The following is a 21160-nucleotide window of genomic DNA, read 5'->3' as shown; positions in this document are numbered from 1 at the left end:
TACGTATTCCGACAGTATAACTCATTGGTGACAAATAACAACAGGCGGTTTGCCGCAGTTTAGTGTTACGTCGCGATTGGCAGCCAATAATAAAGCCAATAATATTCGTAGCCATGATTTTGTTCCATGTTTGACATGTATATCCTATTCCCAAAACAATTATCAAAAATGTCAAAATCAATTAGAAGTTTATGAATAAAAGTAAGATAGATTTCTATTACTATTTATTCAATGTACGTAGACGTTACGTATACCGACAGTATAACTCATTGGTGACAAATAACAACAGGCGGTTTGCCGCAGTTTAGTGTTACGTCGCGATTGCAGTGTCGGTTGCACAGTTGCACAATAGGTTTATGTTGGTCGAACTATTGTAAAGTGATTGACACATACGAAATTTATTCTTATAGACTGAACTGTGACAGTCTTTTGTTATCATTCCGGCTTTCTAAACCCAGGTTTGTAAATATTTGTTTTTTTTTTAATTAGGTGCGTATTGCCTTTTTTGTTACGTGCGAGGTACCCCTCTGTATAATTAGAGAATGAAATGAGATTATTTTCAAGTATGGATCCGCGGAGAAAGTTATCAGTTACTGTTAATTCCATAGATTAGTAAAAAATACTCACTCCTAACACCTAAAATGTCACCAGTTTTGGCAATTGATATCGTCACTGTCATCTATTTTCGTGTTTGAAAAATATTAAAAAAATTTAATCATTTACGAATGAAACGATATTTCTCCACACTTTTTCTTCGAATTCGTGTTTTAGCACTACTTAACTGCACATGTCAACATTGTTCCGCGTAAATTATACCATGACAGACATTAAACGGCTGACAGAATTGTCAGCCGTTTAATGGCTTAATGGCTTTCTTCAATTACAAGGCGGTGAGATATCTATACTTATCTATGGTTAATTCATGTTAGGTGTTTTAGACTGTTCCAAAGATCTTTGTCAAGACTGCTCTCCATACCAATGATAACATACGGGACGAAAGCTTGACGTAACCTTCGAAGTACGGAAGTGCGTATGACATTTATTAATTAGCAATATTTAATTGTCACTTGTAGTAATCATAAATAAAAATATCATGAACACGTTTTTAGGATGCTCATTAACGTTGTCGTAATTAAAAGATTCGTCAAGATTAAAAAAAATTGGTCAGGTGCAAGTCGAACTTGCACACACGGAAAGTGCCGTACCACAAAATTTCCATTTTTTTTACTTTTAGTGTTTGATATTATAGCAGCCATCGAAGTTAATGCATTGTGAAAATTGGAACTGTCTGCCTATTACGGTTCTTCTAAAGTTACGAAAACCTTCCAAAAAGTTGCGGTACGGTTGTATTTTCAACTACATATATATAGCGGCCATCCTTATACATACTTTGTAAAAAAGTGAAAGTCTATCTATTACGGTTCAGTAGTTAGTCCTGTGATAGAAACACAGGCGGAACCTTATTACCAAACCTACGCTTGCTACAGGACAGATAGACAGACAGCGAAGTCTTAGTAATAGGGTTCCGTTGTTACCCTTTATGTACGGAACCCTAAAATGTGCCCTTCCCCATTACTATAACATAAGAAACTCTCAACCTTAAAGTTGTTTACAGAAATTCCAACATTTAACCTAACTTAATGCAAGCGTTGTCTGAATATTACAGATTCAGAGCAGATGGCCATCGAACTTGAATTTCATTTAGCCTTTGGCCAGTGCCCAACTCGATATACCGAATACCGATCCAAAGGTAGAGGTAAAGTAGACTATGAACCAAACAATACTATAACAATGGCACTAATAAATTAATTTCTTTTTATAATATCAAATTGAAACATATAATACACGTAGTCTTGCGGCGTGTGTAAGTTGTAACTGATCTACAAATCAAGCATAGACAGACGAGGGTCAAAGTTGCATGGGTGACCGCTAGTGGCTATATTGTATGTGTGCTTCCGTGTTTCGTTATGTTAAGCCATCGATTCCGGTTGTTATAATTGAATAGCGGTCTATAAACTTTATCGCAGGATTTCTGTTATTTATAAAATACTTCTACACTGGTCGGCCATTGACCTGTCCTATTAATCCGTCCGTCTTCGTTTCATTTATTTTTCATGGTTAAGTATAAGTTTGCTACATATTATGGTTTAGATATGCAGCTCTTTCTGACATTAAATACGATGTTATCTTATCTGACTTGTTAATAAAATGATGCAGTCAGTATAACTGTTTTACCTATTTAATATCGTATCGTATTTTGCGTACTAAAAATTGACTAATTTCGATCTTTTCAGGGAAAAATAGGATAGATTGATTATCAATATCAGATATTAAAATAATTTTCGGGAAACCGTCATTCTGCAAATACTCTATCAAAAATTCACTTCGTCAACTAGTTCGATCATAGACAGGTGCCTAAAAGATAGGCATCGCGCCGCCCCGTAGACCTTGATGAACGACATTTAACTCGCATACCGATATCAAATTGATATAGAAAGGAATTCTGAGAATTGAGATATTGCATGACGTTCGGTGCGGGATAAAGGCGTGTGTTATCGACTTAGTATGTATGCTACTTTTCGCTGAATACTATTTATAAGGTAAAACACTAATTAAAATAGTTATTAGGTGGTATAACTTTTATATTTATTGACAACTTTGCTTCCATGACACATGATGTTACATAGCATAGCTTAATAACAGTTGTGATACTTTACGAGCTCTTTTAATATAACCGACGTGGGTAGTCCACTAAATAAGTACATACTATAGTAAAAATCCGCGCCAAACTTTAAGTCCGCTCTGAAGTTAATGCGCGAAGGTGTTAGTCTGAGAGCCAATGCGGTCGAACACAAGCATATACGCTTCGCTATCTTCGTCCCGCTAATATCTACAATTTGCTATTGCGACGCGATTCGTTTCTATATTCGGAGCGGACTAGCTTTTTGGCGTGGACTCTACATACCTTCCCCTACACTTCCCATTGAACTAACGTGGTGGATTTTTCATGGTGGATTTTGAAGACCCTTGTAACAGGATGATAGCTAGAACATGAAAAGTTTTGCATCACTATTTTTTTATGTAATATGCTAGATACTTTATCACTTGTCAGTCGATATTTCAGGCTCGGATCAAACAAAGGCGGAATGCATGCGATAGTTGTTGGCCTCAGTACCGAACGAGGACAGCGTAAGGACGCGATTGATAGCGTAGCTGTTTTATATCGCTGAAAGTTTTATCAGTGCAAATAAATATAGATCAATCTTTAATTGCAAAATACATAATATCTTAAATATCATGCTTAATTGCATGAAAATGTATTATTTTGGAAAGTACAAATATAAAATCTTAAAATTTTTCTTCATTAATGCTGAGGTTAATATTGGAAACCGGTTTGAACAGGATTGGACTGACTGTAAGGGGAGTTTCACGCAAATGTACTTTTCAGGGGGTGAAATAGAAAGTTCGTAAATTTGTTTGTGGAATATTATAAATATCGGTACAGAGTAATAAAATGACATGCATGGGTACGTATCTTATTCAACAACGTGCATATTTGGAAAGAGTTATAAGTTGTTATTATTCTATTAGTTCCACTTACGACAGGTTACATTAATTACCTAATAATTTCTGTACCAGTTCGTTATAACAAATTGATAACGCTAAATTTCAAGTAATAAAGGTTTGGAAGAAGCTTATCGAGCAATTTATCAATTAAGTGTAATGCTTCATTAAATTACCTAATAATTCCTATAAACTTTCTGACACAAACATACCTTCGATTCACTTTATTAATATCTAATTGATAGCGTGATCTAATTGCCCTTGATGACTAGTAGTATTGAATTTTCAAAATAAGAATGGATATTGTCACGTTTTAAGGTTAAATCTAGCACGTACAACTTTAGATAAATCTACTTACAGAAGCTCATGATACTCAGGTTTACGGAAGTAATAACTTATACATAACTCCATGATACAGTCACACATTGAAATTCCTTCATGATATCTATTTGTCCACGGTATCTAATTACTTTTAATCCGAAACTTTATATTAATCTTTTTATTTCAAACGCATAGCCATACTAAGTCTTAAAACTCAACATTACTCCAGTAAAAATAGCGATATATTGCCCTTGCAGAATAGTGTTATATTAATATCTTTCATATTTTATATATAACCTAAATAAGAGAAAAAATTACACGTATTCCATTAAACTGGCCAACTAGCCAATTTAACTAGTAAATACAATATGCAGTTCTCCGAACTAGTAACACCTACACTGTGATAGGCACACATTCGAATCACTGCGATATTTGCTCGCGTGACCAAACTGACCTTGACGACTAGTGTTATATAAACATTTTTCATAATACGAATACGAGATACCTATTGTCATAAATTATAGGAAAAAACAGACCATTAAATTAGCCTATATTCAGTAAAAATGGCATGAAGTTTAACGAAGTAATAAGACTTACAAAATTTTGTCAACGCACACATTCGAATCATTACGATATTTGCTCGCGTGACCAAGTTGCCCTTGCCGGCTAGTGTAGTATTGTAGTTTTGACAAATGGTTATTGTTTTTGTATAACAAATGTAACACATAACTATTTTTAATAGCTTAACACGTGATTAAAACTCCGGGCGTCGAAGCTGTCGCTTGATGATAGAGATTGTCATTAGTCAAAATTATTTGAGCTTGTATAATGTTGATCTTGTCAGCTTATTTGCGAATGTACTATTATGTTATTGTTATTGATTTTGAAAGTGTTGTCTTTGACAAAAGAAAAATAACTATTAACATTGTTTTAAAAATATTTTTATAATTTGTATAATGTACCTATTAAATAAGTGTCACTTCATGTCCTATGTTAGGATTCCCTCTGTAGTGGAAGTATGAGTGGGATATATGTATAGTCAAATAGACAAACTAGATCCAAAACAGAATTCAACACATGATTTCCTTCTTACTTTTCTAATAATAATATTTAAATAAACGAGATTACTAGTAACATAATATGTTATTATTAATCTTGCCCATATTATGCATAATAAATTTACACATAATATCATTTCAAGATTTATCATAAAACTTGTTTTTACAAAACTCTCCAGTATTTACTTAGAAACGACATTTGTACTTGCAGGTATAAAAATAGGATATGCATTTTATAAAAAGTTCTGCATATTTGCTTGAGAATTCCATCAAAAATTATTAGTTGGTTTCGACATTAATCTACGCATGAACCGGTTTTTGTTAGTAGAAGACTTGGTACTTAATATATTCTGTCTTTGGAAAATGACCGTTATTTTGCGTGAATATTAACTGTAAATTTGTGAGTGCATGTATATGTTTCTAATAACTTAAATCAACTTCCATGTTCTCATTGGACACTTAATTAAAAATGCAAATCAACCGTAAATGTTTATAACATCCAACTGTTCTTAACAAAATTTACTAATTAACCTTTCGGTAAGGCATCAACATAAAATTTGATACCAAAGGGTTATTGAATATGAATATTCATGAGAAAATAAGTGGGAATAAATTGAACGGTAACCGGACTTGCTAGGGAACTATGAAAATTGTAAATATTTGCGTTCGTGACTTGTCGGTTATTCTGTTCAATTATATTGCTTCGGGTTATAACTTAAAAAAAGAGTTACTTCCAATCGACAGCTAACGTTAATCGTTAACTTAACGTCGGATACCTAAATAAAAAGTTTTCTATATTTATAAAACGTGTGAACTAAAATTTGTTGAAATCTATGGATAATAGTATAGTTAGTACAATGTAATATGAACTATCCATTTGTGACTACTCTGCTTTGCGAATCAGCATAAGATTTGATGTTCTGCTGACTTAAACGTCAAAAACTAAACGCTAAAAACTAAATAACGCCAAAATACGTTCGTGATTTGAACACGAAATTTAAATTTGAATGTATCTTCAGTCTATACTATTTGATCGTTTATACAACACAACAGTACCCTTACTTACCATAAGTTTTCAAAACATCCCACAATTTTACGTTACGTTTACTCAATCCATTATTCTGTTCCGTTTGCTTAGTAGACTGAGTAAACGTAACAATAAGTAAGTGTTCAAGTCTGTTTGTCTGCCTCACATGTTCGCAAAAAAGAGACAAAACATAAAGCGCCATTTTGTTAATTTAGACATTTAATGTAACGTTACTGACACTATAGTTCTAATACAATCCGCTAAGGGCCCTGATTGCAATTTGAATGGGCAAATACGTAAACAAATACCAAAACAGTCATATTTGTCAAGACGTAAAAACTCACAGTAAGGGTAAAGTACGGTATTCGAGTCCGTATTTTTATATTTTAAGCATATAAGGTGGTACACATTCGTATAGATTTTAACCAACATTAACTATACAGTTTTATAGTTACCTTTGTATAGGAAATAAATTCCGACATCTAAATAAACTCGTTACACATTCCGCGGTATTTTCATATCCTGAGGCAGCTTCGAAGTTTGCATCTTTATAGCTTGCTCCTTGTGTCAGGAATGATATATAGTCATAATAATTTAAGTTCTATTTAAACTTCGATTTGCAATCTCTAGACTAAGCTGTTACAAATCCTTTACTCAGTGCATTTAATTTATATACGGTAGGGTCATAAAATCTTATATTAATAGATATGACATAAAGTAGAGGAACAGAATATTTGCGATTGTTCGACTTCTAAATATTTAATATCTACCAATTAAATTATTTCGCTTATTAATTTAATAACAATTTTACAATATATATATTTCGTCTCTCGTAATTGATGTTTTTAAAATGTATTTTGCTATTATGTAGTTGTTGTTTATTAATAAAATGACTTGTAGTTGTACTATATATGTAGAAAATAAAATGTAAATATGTGGAAAGTAAAGCAATACAATCAACTGATAAATATTTCTGTAAAGTTTCTTTTATTCTTCTTCCAAGCTTCATTAGCACAGCTCAATTAAAAACTAGAATCCCTTTAATTGGACATAAACCGAGGAGCAATTTATGGTCCCGGTTTTAAAAGTAAACTGAACTGTCACTGGGAGTCGTGATGAATTGAATCGCATCATTGTGACTGTTGTGCTGTCTCTGTTTACCTTAGTATTTTTGTGTATTTCTATCCTTGTCTACAGCGTTTTGATTGGAACGTCAACCTGACTGTGACCGTGTTCCAATGGGAAGCACGATTTTGTGATGGTACGCCAATTTAAACTTCGAGTCGTGTGCTGCTTGGCCTCACTCGTTACTTTACTGTACGTCTAAGTGTTATAGGTACTATAGATTTATAGTGACTTTGGTTAAAATTGTTATTAGGTACACGCCAAATGATTGTGCTAACTGACCTCACGGGATTTTAGCAAATCGACTATAGTTTAGTCACGCTTGGATTCAGTAATTGAAAAAGTTATTTTGAGTCATCGAGAACTGAATCTTGCTGATCACAAGTATCTCAAAGGAAGGGTTAAGTAGATAGTCTTCCTAGCTATGGACTATAGTCTAGTTAAGTCTAATTTAAGGCGATGTCCCAAGGCGGGATTATATACTAATTTTAGACTCATAATAGGCATGTAAGTATTCACAATGTTTTCGTTCAACGTTTTAGTAAGTTTGTATCTGATTTTAACGCAAGCAGCAAATTTAGCTTCATTGTAAATTTTAAAGGGGAGAATTCCCTTAAAATGTACAATGACATCCGTGTCATTTTCTATTACCTTTGTAATTATCATCACCTGCTTTCATTAAATGTCTACGACGAAACCATCATTCCCTTAATTGGGTTTATAGTCATTGTGTGATTTTTATATTGTTTTGTTTCATTCCGAGTTCATTGTTCGTCGTGCACCCGAGATTCAGTACCTACATTGCTAGCGTTTATAGACGTTTAATTAGGTCTCTAATTGCTTTTATCGCCGCCTTAAATGGGTATTGATATGTGAGGATCTATTCTTAGTGTTAAGTAAAAAGTTTTTAAGAATTTTGATTGCATTCTTTTATGGGCAATTTATCACAATTTGTAGGTTTTATGTTGTTTGTATATTTATCTCTATGTAGGGACAAATCGATTTGAATGAATGAAAACTTTAAGGAAAAATATAAGCGTTCGACGTTTAGAAAAAATAAAAAGACGTAGGTAGAGTCGCACGAGAAAGCTCGTTCACTAATAATATTGTATCTCTATCTAATACATAAGTTAGAGGTCGTTCGCTTTTAAATCGCTGATAAGCGCTGGGTGTCGTCTCGTGGCATTTGCCGTACAAAAGACATCAACGGGTGCGAGTATCGATTGTAGGAAATGATTATGTAGAGTTCACTGAATTGATTTGGGAACAATAAACGGGTTCTAAGAATGATGTTCCTCAGTGGTAAATACGAAGAGAGAATCGTCGATAGAGTTGCTAAGAATGGATGTAGAGTCATTTAAAGAAATATAATCTTGCATTTCATTATGAGTGACAATGACAAAATTGTTTTCGTAAGCGAAGATCATGAATTTTATTCAACGTTATTAGTTTAATTTAAAACATTTGATTTTAGATATTTTGTGGACTATTTTTAAGCCTTATTTTGTCTTGGTTTTGGTTAAAAATATTAATAGTCGCGGTAATTTTTGTATGTAATACGTAAACCATTTTTCTCCCGGTTAGAATTGATCGAAACCGTATGACCATAAACTGAGTCTTCGGTTCGGACAACTTTTTAATTTATTTTCGAAACATCTCAATTGTGGCGACAGGACGACGATGGAATTAACTCGTGGTGATCGTTACAGTTCATTAGTCGTGAACATCGGGCACTCGGGCAACTCGGCTCTGAGACAGGTGCATAGACTGCGCTATATAAATATTTTTTGTTCTCAGTTTTTGTCTTATGTTGAAGATCCGCATAGTGGTTGCCATAGCTATCCGAAATACAGAGGGTTTGAGTTCGGTCTCAGTGCAAGGAACATTTAAATTGAAGTTTTTGATCTATTGTGGTTTTAAATGTACTTTGTGCCACTTTTATGTGTTACCATGATATCCAAGATGCCATGGTAACACATAACACGTAATGTAGTAGTATCTAGATGTAAGCATGTAATTATAAAAACAAAACCTGACTGCTTAAAAATAACCTATGTTCACTCCCGTAATATAGGCCAACAACGACACCTCAATGTTAAAATCCGTCAATGTGTTTGGGCTGTAGGACTTGCCAAAGAATGAGATACATCACCCTCGGCAGTCTGGTGAAAATGATCCACAATTTCAGTGAACACAATTAATTCTAAGCTTAATGATAAATACTATTGAATCGATTCACTATCGAAGTCCTATTATTCTCTACAATACAAAATCAATTAATATCCTCTTGTCATATTCTATATAACATCAACCTATTATTTATTAAACAATATGGGCACTTGGCATATTCACAACCATTTACTTTACCGCGAGGCGCATATCCAATTTTGATATATCAAATCCAAGCACACAATCTTGACATTTAGTGATGCGAGCTAAGATCGTTTCTACCGTCCTCTGACATATAGCCGCAACCTGAACAATGAGCAATACATAAAGACGTTTCTTAGCTACATATTCAACTACAAAAGATACCAACACGTTTGTACTATTTTCTTAGTCGCATCTAGTACTTTAACGCTACTTACTTTGCTTATCTGGGCACGTATTGCGGAAATTATTTCGTGATTCGATGCCAGGTACTATCTTTATTGTTATTAGACACAGCAAGAAACATAATTCCACAATATGCTTTGAGCGCAACTTATCGACTGAAGCTCGTGTCGGAGGTGATTTAGGCGATAGTTGGCGGTTATAGAGCTAGCAAAGTGCAGAATGTACCGTAAAGTACACGGTTTCTCCACAAGCCACTATAAACCTTATAGCGGTCATCTAAACGTTATAGTCGCGTGCTTTAGCTTCTTATTGTACTGCTTTCCGTGTCATCGATAAAAGACAATGACAGCAATCCTCAAGTCCCGACATCGTTAATAAAGTCGTTATTATAAAGAGAATGTACGAAATATGGGTCGAAAATTACAGGTCGAAAATTACAGGTCGAAAATTACAGGTCGAAAGTTATTCGACACCAATGCGAAACATTCGTCTTGTGCCTACAACACGCAAGTGCTGTTTAGATTAAATTTAAGCGAGCGTTTGGCAAATACACTTAACTCTTTCGTCTGTAAATACAAGTACGCCCAACCTTTTATAAATTACGCCATACGCTTCTTCACAGTTTAGTTATTTTGTCAATCTCATTTGCATGATGTCCTAACTCTTTAAAATGTTCTTAGAACTGATTTGACATAAGGACACTATATTTGTAAACAAGTTTTTATACAGAATTGCCATACATACTTTTTTCCATTTTCAAACAATTAATCTTATCAAGCCAATCTAATGATAGTGGGCAGATGCGTTGTTGTTATCTTCTTTTTTGTGAACCATTTCTGTTTCGTTGGAGGCAAGACAAAATAAATTTCCTTGGTCCCGTCCTGCGTCCTGCCACAAAAGGTGCATCCCGCGGCTTCTTTGAATACAGCCGTGCACCGTGTCGGGATGTTCGCCCTCCTCCCGTACCTCATGCTTCTCTTAGGGCTGAGAGCAGTTTATTTTATGTATGTAGTAGCATATTTTTCGTAAATTGTTTTGGGTTTCGTTATTTTCGTGGTTATCGGATTTTCCAAAATCTTGTTGAAGAACATAATCTGATCAAAAATAGGTATATAAATAATAATGTTCCAATGTCGAATGTGTTTCAGATATTAATTAGTCCAGGAGCCCTCCGGGTATTTAGTAGGGCTTTTAGTAGGATATATGTTTTATGTGCTTTCCTATCAGAGTACCTCACGATTAAAAAAAAAAAATTGTTAAGTACTCATCAAAATTGGGCAATCACCAAATGGAAACTTGGTATTTCTTTACTCTATTTACCTTTATCGAGAATTTTAGTATAGAAAAAGGGTGTCGACAAAATGAAGCTAATCACGAAGTTTCAACCTGTTCATTTCAATTAATCAATAGAAAAAAATGTTCGAGGGCTCGTGATCCAAATCTGTTTATTGAAGTAAAATTGCATCCGGTTTGGTTTGTTACATTATTTTAGTTTTATTATAAGACAGCCACTATTTAAGCAGAATAAGTATGGCAACCCTGTCTCTTTACACCGAAACTCGGAACAACGGCCAATCGTCTTTTGTTTGCTAAACGCACTACAAAACCAACACGTACACGAAATAAGGCCAGTCATATTGACTTTTTACGCCATGGACCTGGAGAGGTGTTTTGTAAGTGTGCGTTCATGTATTTTGTCAGCGTGTGAGTGCGTGAGTAATGATTATGTGGCTGTTGATTCAGATGTACGTTTTTTGGATTCTATAAAATGAAATGAACTCCATAGTTAAATGTCATGGTTACAACAATAATACGCAGCTGTTCATTCTTGATATACCTTTTTGTTTCAAACTTTTTTTAAGTCTTCAGCTTCACTTATAATTCTTCGATTATCTATTATAAATGTCTATGATAGCTGTCAAAAAGCGTTCCCATCTTAAAATTAAAAAGCAATCAGTTATATTTCGATTATATCGTTAATGTCTTAATTATCGACAGGTTCATCAACTTATTTGTCAATCTCCGTTAAAAATCAATTTTTCCAGTTCATAGGCCTTTGTTCAAGAATTACCGCTGCGCTTCAACCGGAGTTTATCAAAGGTACCAGAGCGGGTAATCGATCAACCGATAATGGTTTTACAACTTAATCCTATTTACGGTGCAACGCCTTTGAATTGCATTTCTCACCATGGAAATAGCTTCGAATGCTCTTATTTGAACAATCGCTCCGGAAGATATCTGAATTACGAGAACGCCGGAGCTGTATGTAAATTATTATTCTGGTTCTTCTTACCTTTTAATGTTAAATAATTCTTTACATTCGTTCTTCCTCTTACAGAGTCTAATACAATTGTATGTGACACATGAGTCACAAGTTACTATGACGCCCTATTACGTAGATTATTTGAATCTTAGCTTGTCATACATGGGATGACTTATAAGATATCCTAGTGTATTAGAATACCACTTTCAATGTTTTCGCCCAGTCACTATTAACACGTTGATTTAAATGTAGTCTTATGCCTCTCTTCGTCGATAAGAAATCTTATGATTAGAAGCCCCATAACTGATTTAATCTAACTCAAGCAATCCGTTTTACCCACCCAACATTCTAAAGCCCTATACATCACAGTCACAGGTTGGCTCAACATGGTAAATGTTTGTATGTCTAACAGAATATGCCAATTCACCGCTAACGGTTCGCTTTAGTTGATATCTTGCATAACGTGCCGGATGGAGCAAATAAACAGTATCTACAGATCTTGCAGTTTGACAGACTGGAGTTTAAGTACTTCATAAATCATTTCTCACTGCCAGAAATTAAATTAGGTTCGAATTCAAATAGCAGTTGGAAATGCCACTCACCGTGTGTTTTATGCGTTTAACTTTCATTTTTGTTACACTCTAATACGTTCGATATTAGGATTTAATAATTAATTTAAACTTTCCGGCGGTTAAGTGATATTCATTATCTCAACATAGTTTAATGTTAATTTAACTAAGAATATGACATAATTTTAGTAATCAATAACATTAATCCTTAAAGATTGCCAATTAGTCTCCTTCAGTGCACTGATGGTCATTTCGACCAAATTAAACTTGGAGGCTTCATTTGCATGAGTCAATTAAAAGACGAGTTAAAAGCCGCAGCCAATCGCCTGCAGAGGTGACCGTGTCTCTGAAACTGATACTATCGTATTGCTTTTATTTCAGAATTAAGCTTGCCCGTTGAATTATATTTTACATTTTTTTGTGGATGTCGACTTCGGTAGACGATATATTGCAAAGCTTTTTTTAAAGCTACAAAGTGGTTTTGCTTTTTTCTTTATATCGATACGATATTAAATTTCCAATTAAACTAAATTTGAATTAGGTTGTTATAGAAATGTACTACAATAACGCTTTCTTCAAAAATTTGAATACATTACTCAATAATATGCATGAAAATAATATAATGGCCTCGTGACATGATTTTGCGATGTCTTAATGATATAGGTGGAAGATTTTGGAATGTTTTAGCTTTCTCGAACCACACCTTAACTGGTTCACGTAGTATTAATTCCAAAATAATTGTTTCTAACCCTATTATTACGGACTCGGGGATCGCTGCCGGCTACGGAGCAATCGTCCCAAATTTTTGTGTACAAAAAGTCGTTGTAGGCGTGGGAATTCCAAGCCTTTCGGCTTCGATCCAGTTTATTATCAGCTTAATATCTCTATCAGAGCAGATTGTCTCATGTTTTTTCTTATTAAAAACAAAGGACCTTTGCTGTAAATTCCACTAACTTCATTTGCGTTCTTAAAATTAATATGTCTAAATTCTATTAAGTCAATATTTTGAAAATTGAGTCTTGAGTGTATAGTATTTGTATCCTATATGATTAATTTGCTATTATATTATATATTATATATCATAATCTTATTATTCTTTAGAGATTCCGAAGCTGCAACTTAAAAGTCTGACTAATTTATGTTTTTATTTAGTTTCGTAACATCTTGTAAAGTGTTTTACCTTTGTAAACAAGTTTCCTGCTTCGCTTCGTGAACATAAACTGAACAACGACCTGTCCTCGTTCTAATTAGCGTAAATTAGTTAACTTGTCTACAGACACGAAGCCTACAGGTTTATCATGTTTCAATTTGGCTACAAGATTTATCTATACTGCAATATGATTAGACTTGAAATTAGGTATTTCATCACAAATTCCGAGACCGAAATTCACTAAGGCTTTCATTAGATAATAGCTATTGCATTTTGTTATGACTAGGTAACACAATTTCTTGCTCTGTCTTATGATTTCTTTTTTATTTCTCAAAAACAATTACTTTGATGTTAGTGTTTGCAACAGGATATTTAAGCCCATTTACGAGGAACCCAAAAGGAGCCGTAATGTGATATGCATGCGTCACTTACTCCGGATGTGGGTAGGACTCCGTAATGCCATCTGACTCGAAAACCAGTTTCTACAACCTTTTGGTCTCTTTTTAGCCGGTCCCATCTGTTTGCGATTGTGGTCATTAGGGTCTGTGGGTGTTTTGTATTATGATTGTTAGGATTGATTGTTTTTGTGATCTCTTCTGTGTAGGTCCTTGCCTTATTACAGTTTCGGAGAATTTCGATGTTGGTTCACTATTTGGGACTGTTATTACCTGATTAAGCTGTGTATCCGATTTATGATAATTGGGAGGAGGAGGATAATCTTTGAACAGTATTGTGTGATAAATCATGCTATTACTGTTTTAGTTGACTTATCCAATTAACTTGGAGTTTTAAAGTTTAAGCTTTATATGTTAACTCCTTACATTGAAATTTAGAATCGTATTTCTGATATTAAATTTCCGCAAGTCCATTCAACGTCAAACGTTCTATCCATGCTGGCTGCAGTTCACATGTTCCATATTCTCCCGCTCCCACGTTTGCATAGCATCCCGCGCCATCAATCATGTCCGCACCGGAACAATGGGCTTCGTGATGCGTTCCGTTCTATGCCCGTCGCGGATCCCTCAAATTAAATGCGATGCTTTTGCAGGCTTCAATCTAATTGTTTCGATATGTACATTTAGTGTTGAAAATCTTCTTCTTTTATAAATAAAATCGAATATTGTTTTTCTATGTGGGAATGTTCTTATTAGTGATCGAAGGTGGGAATTCAATAAGTTAGAATTTTCGTTAAATTTGACGTATTATTACAATATATTGGTCAATATAAAATCTTTAGTTTAAATGTGATATACTTACTTTGATAATCGTTAGGAAATAGGTATATTACAAGTAAGAGAGTGTTTAAATAAAATTAATTAAAGTTTTCTTTATGGTAAAAAGAATAGCAGATTTTTTCTGTAACAATATGGTAAGTATGCAATAACAAAAACATGACAACATACGTATTGCGATGACAGCTGGAGGTTTTGCGGTACTAAGTCATGTGGCAAGTTATAATGCATCTGCTTAAGTTACACGACACCGACCTTAAATTGCAACTTAATCTTAAAATATAATAATTTCCAGCGTTCTTTGCTTGTCACATATATTAGCAGATATCCTAATTCTATATATTAATAAAATGTATGCAACATTGAAAGTTATATTTATTTAGTTATATCTATACATCTATACATATAAATAAAATTGGAGTGTCTGTTTTTAATATTGAAATAACCGCTTTTTACTACATGCATATGGATATACATACGGTACATACATCAAAATAACATTTTTTACCATTTTTGTATGTCTGTTTGTTTTGGCTTATCTCTGAAATGGCTGGACCTCTTTTGACGGGACTTTTATTGGCAGGTACCTGATGTAATACAGAGTAACTTAGGCTACTTATATTTTATATTATGTATATTGTTAGATTTATTTTGAACGCGGATGAAACCGCGGGGAACAGCTAGATATAAATGTATCTTTTACGAGGTTTTCAGTGTATTTTATTCCGAGTATGAGATGAATTGTGTCGATAACATTTTCAATAGAGTAACCTTGTTTAATTGTGTCCTTAGCAATGTCCAAGGAAATAGTCATAGTTGTTAAAATACTTCGCGAATCTGCTCATTTGCATTGCTTTGCTAACAGTAACGGACGCTTTCGTACATTTCATATAAACGATGCTTTGTTTAGATCTCCCACGCATCTAACGGATCTTCCCTAATAGGCTACTTCTACGTGCGAAAATACGATGACATATATCGTACGTGAGAAAGCAAAATACGTTTTTGTTTACAAAGATGGTGCTTGTGACTCATTTGGGATAGTAAAAGTGAGTAATTGGTTGATACAGGTGGGCCGTATGTAGACTACGTAGTCATTTCGCTGTTTGTAACCTCATTGCAATTTTTAGTGTTATTATTTGGTTTCGATGGCAATTTAATATTTTTATCCGACCGCGGAGCATAGGTAGTGAAATTTATATGTTCACACAATTTTGTAAAAGCGGATTTTAAATCAAATTATAATTACTATACAAGGTATAAAACAGGAAACCATAAAGCATCTTCACAACCATTAAGAAAGATAATATCGAAGTAATTCACAGTTATTAATTATTATTGTTAAGATGTCGGCACAAAGTAGGGAATGGTAAAACAGAGGTGAAAGTTAAAAATGAGAAAGTGACAATGATTGTGAATGATCACTTGATGATGCTGATCTGACAATGTGTTAATAACATAAATTACGGTAAAATAGTAAATGATAACGATGAAAAAAACGAGATCATGATATTCAATAAACTTATAGGTACCTATTAAATCAAATTAGAGAATTAACCACATGTGCCATATTGCTTAGTATAATAATGGGATACGATAAGGATACTATGGCCGTTATCTATTAAAAATCTTTTATTAAAACCCAATGAAATGCAAATGAGAAGAAATGAAGAACGTTATCGATTGAAAACAAAAATTTAATTCCAGAAAACCTTTACATTTCGTGACTGTACAATCAATGATGTGATCGAACAGCTACAATGTGTCTATTAAATATATCATTAAACACCATTTACGTAGTTCGTAGCATAAACATAATGACGGGTAATGTCCCTACAAATTATGGATCCTAAGGTGTTTCGTAAGCAAGAAATTGTATATCATTTTCTGTGCATATAACATTAGCGATGCGTTTAACGTCTGTCACGGTTCTCATTTGTCAAGGTTTGTTTGGGTGTATTAAAATATATTTGCATGTACGCAAAGGTGGCCGATATGTCAGAATCCAAAGGTTGAACTGCCATGATTATCTACGTATTTCTTGAATAAATGTTCTGTTATGTGTAAGAAGAGTAAACCTACCTATGTAAGTATATGAACGCCTCTTATCATAGGGTTTACGCGGTATTCCATACAAATTGTAAACAGGTGCATTTTTTGTATGAATTTGACTTTGATTAAAATAATGATGTATCTTTTACTATTTTTTACCAAAATATCTAAAACTCAGATATTATTTAAATTCAAAAATGTTTTTAGTTAATTAGTGGGAAACTGGTTTCTTATGACGATATTTTGACTTTTGTTATGAATTTGACTTTAATTTAATATAATGATGCATCTTTTACTTTTTTTTACCAAAATATTTAAAACTCAGATATTATTTAAAGTCAAAAATTTAATAAATGGGAAACTTGTTTCTTATGACGTTACTATCGTTACGTTACGTTACGTTATGTTACTAATAAGTACTAATGAAACTTACCAATCCACCTCATGTTAAGCCTAATACTTAATTATAACCATATATTACGCCTGCTTTATTTACCCAATCTTGTCACATAGACAAAACTAGTAGGTACATTACATGCCAACACTAGGTACTATAAGAATGTCGGCGCGGTTTAACTACTGTGAGCTTTTGCGCAAATTGTGACAACACTTCCTAATGTATAATTATTATAGAAATATAATGTAATGTTATTGTAAGAGCAGAGCCTTTGATAGGATTTAATAAGCTATTGAAATACACAGCCAGTCGTTAAGTTAGCTAGCTATTCAGATATCCAATTATAGATATTTATGTATAGAAAATCGCATTATATCAATCCGCTCTCGTTGCGACAATGTAGCATTTGTGAAGAGGTAATCACTTCGCTCCATTCCACGTTATTCAACTTGATAAACTCAATTGAAAAGATGGAATATAATTTTAAATAGATTAACTCCATGCCTGCATGTTGGACTTTCAAATGATTAACAATTATGTAGTCTGCTAAATGATGTAGCTAAACATTGAAATTAATTATTTATTACACAAAATTTTATTTATATTTAATTTATACTACTTACCAAATATTAAAAAAATACCAATATAATAGATAATGTTTCCATAAAAATTGTCCGCAAAACTTTCATTTTAATACTAAAAATCATAATTTATGTTTTGTTAAGACAATTAGAGCATTAGTAAGATTTTTAGTTTTTCATTTGTATTTTGGATCTTCACTCCATACTTTATGTTACATAAGGGTTACTAATCACAGGTTCCCAGACACGTGCAATGTTGCATAAATCTGTTGTGTGGTCCGATTTTGTTAAGAACGGTGTTCACGGTATGATTGAAAATTTCCTTGGAAATGTAAACAGTTACAAAACTTATATACTTTATTGCAATCTTGATTTGTCGACTAAATGTACTGAAATAATATAGTAGGTATATACGTATTTTGGGAATATTTTTGTAAATATTACGTATTATGTAAGGTTTATGTAAAGTTTACCGCAAAGAGTTAACAGTAACAAATTAACAAATTAATTTGGTTTTTAATGACATAATAAAAATGATATCTTTAGAACTTGATTGATTTGAGGTTCAGAGAAATCATGAACGACATACCAACGACAAGAAAAACACATTTTGACTGAGATGAAATGTCTTCTACGAAGTTAATGGCTGCTACAAAATACAATTCTGCGGAAACACTTAATGATACGTCTACTTCGCAGATCTTCTAAGGTTATTGTACTGTTTATTTAGTTATTCAAAGTAACAGCGTTAACAATGTTAGTACTATTCCAACCAAAATTCTCACTTAATAGTGTCAATAATTGCGCACAGTACGGTATATTAGAATAACAATCTTTGTAATGTATGCATTAAATCTATAAATATTGATGATTTTTTCACTAGCTGACCCGGCACAAGTTTGTTGCCATATAAATAAAAAAAATGTTAAGGGTGAACAACCCTTATCACTTAGGGGGTATGAAAAATAGATAGTAGCCGATTATCAGACCTACTGAATATGCATATAAAATTAGGTGAAAATCGGTAAAGCCGTTTCGGAGGAGTACGGTAACTAACATTGTGACACGGGAATTTTATATATAAGATAAAGGCAAACAACTCATTTCATATGAGATATTATATTTAGAATATATTTGATGTTCACTTCTTTTGAAACCGTAATTTATAAATTTGACAAATATTTTTCAGTTCTATTTAATTGTCATACAAGTATAACTGTAAATACTTTACTGCAATATCTACACTCTGTAACACTTACCTATAATACTACGGTACTTATATTACACAGGTACAGCCCTAAATGATTATAACGGACAGGTGACGCCTGTCTCCTGTCGTCTCGTCATGTAGGACAAGTTACATAAGAAATATCCTTTCAATTATACGTGAATGACGTGGATGGACATGGGATGATTTTGAGATTTTCTAAAAGCTTCCCAGTTCCTGTTGGTTAGCGTTTGATTATTCTTCGCTGTCACATTTGTCTTATTCTACGTCAATAACCGTCGCCTTAGCTCAAGATATTGCGATGTATTTTATAGGAAGGATATTATTTAAATGTTTTACTAAGTTTTATATAAATTCTGTTTTGTGGTACTTGTTTGTTCTACTATTTAGTGAATGAATTAAATATTTCATTTAATTTATTGACTATTAGTCTTTATACGACAACGACCATTAGGTACTGTGCCTCTGCTGGGCATGGGTCTCCGCTCACAGAGAGGGGTGAGTGCTGTAGACCACCGCGCTGGCAAAGTACCAATTGGTAGACTTTACACACGTTAAAAAACTAAGTAAATATTTTATTTACCGTTAAGACACCGTGACATACAGAGGAATTTCAAAAATCTATACGAAAGCTACTTCATTCATTGTTTTGTATAATTGTACTATTGTATTAAGACAATAAACAGTAATTAGACCAAAGTAACTTAGTAATACTAGAATTTATGTACTTTGACACAAAAATGACGAATAGCCTATGTTTATATTACAAAAAAAAGATACGAGTCCAGAAAGTACACGCAACAAGTATTTATTCTTTTGTTACCTATTTCATTTTTTTTTCTTTCCAGGTAAGTGAGAACCCGGTTTAACCTGTCCAAAGTTTCGCGGAACAAGTAACTAGTAAATAGTTAACAACTAGCTACCGTAAGTCATCGACCATAATATTATTGTAAAAAATTCTCCCACGACACCATGTTTTGACACCAACAAAACCAATATTAGTCTTTTTAATGGGTTCGTTCGTGCGTGAAATCAGCATTACCATTGCTAAGAAAATTTTTGAATTTTAATTTTTTGTTGCCGGATCTAGCCGGTGTGAAGTTAATTGAAATTAATTAATTATCTGTTCAAAGTTAGTTAAACGAATTATTTGCTTGGGAGCACAGTATGCTGGTAATATTATTATAAATAATTACGTACCTTTCCTATTAATAATTGAATAAGGGAACATAAAATGACTAAATATTGTTTGCACGAAAGGAAAAAAGCGGATAAAGCCGATTCTTGGTATAAAGGCTTATATTATGTTTTCCTATATATATAAATTGTGGTTTGCATGTACCGCAAGACAACCTTCAATACGTGTAAAATACCAATACAGCAAGTTATTATACATAAATAAAATACAAATCTATAAGTAGCTTTTCAACTCTCATTATTCATGACATTTAACTTTTGATAATCTTTTTATTTTTTTCTTAGTATTTCTATAAATGATATTTTCTGAAGCAGTTTTTAGCTTTAATCGATGACTCAATCTATTACCTCATCGTCATGTCTGGTGAATACATAAATGTGTATAGTAAATAAAGAATTTAGTACTTGTCTGATTGTGAGCGAGGAAGCGAGAAGCGGTGGAATATACCCATCACGTAAATAAATATCATTTGAAGGACACGTTAAACGCGTGGATGCTTAAGCTGGAATATCTTATAACCCGTGTAACCTTAGATCAGGAAACAGCTGCGCTGCATTGAGTTTCAAGATGAAAATAAATATTGGAATGGTTTATTTTTTACCGGGACAATTTGCTTTTTATGTACTGAATAGATCATGATGTGGCGACAATTAACATGGTATTAACCCATGGTACTGACCTATTGGTAATTCCTGTCTATTGACATCTCTAACGGAACTAGCCGTTTCAATTAGATTACCTCTCTCTCTCTCTCCAAGTGCGTATTGGTAGACTTTACATACCTTTGAGATTTTTTTTTATAAATCTCTCAAGAATGCAGGTTTCCTCACGATTTTTAC

At 33.3% G+C, this 21160-nt stretch overlaps 1 protein-coding gene across 3 annotated transcripts in view; it reads left to right on the top strand.

Moving 5' to 3' along the window:
* The window catches only part of Cad99C (cadherin 99C), a 186396-nt gene that overhangs the window by 12825 nt on the left and 152411 nt on the right, over positions 1–21160 (top strand). The window contains exon 1 of one of the 3 annotated variants that reach the window (XM_073093916.1): positions 20030–20047. The exons of the other annotated variants lie outside the window; for them this stretch is intronic. The gene's annotated coding sequence lies outside the window, so the exon portion shown is untranslated. Of the gene's footprint in view, positions 1–20029; positions 20048–21160 lie in introns of those variants that run through there. 3 annotated transcript variants of the gene reach the window in all.

This window comes from Epargyreus clarus, unplaced genomic scaffold (genome assembly GCF_041222505.1).
Source record: "Epargyreus clarus isolate Ecla_fem2 unplaced genomic scaffold, WU_Ecla_fem_2.2 ptg000005l, whole genome shotgun sequence".
NCBI lineage: Eukaryota > Metazoa > Arthropoda > Insecta > Lepidoptera > Hesperiidae > Epargyreus > Epargyreus clarus.
Note: the sequence above shows the minus strand (reverse complement) of the source record. Positions and strands in the feature narration are given on the sequence as shown.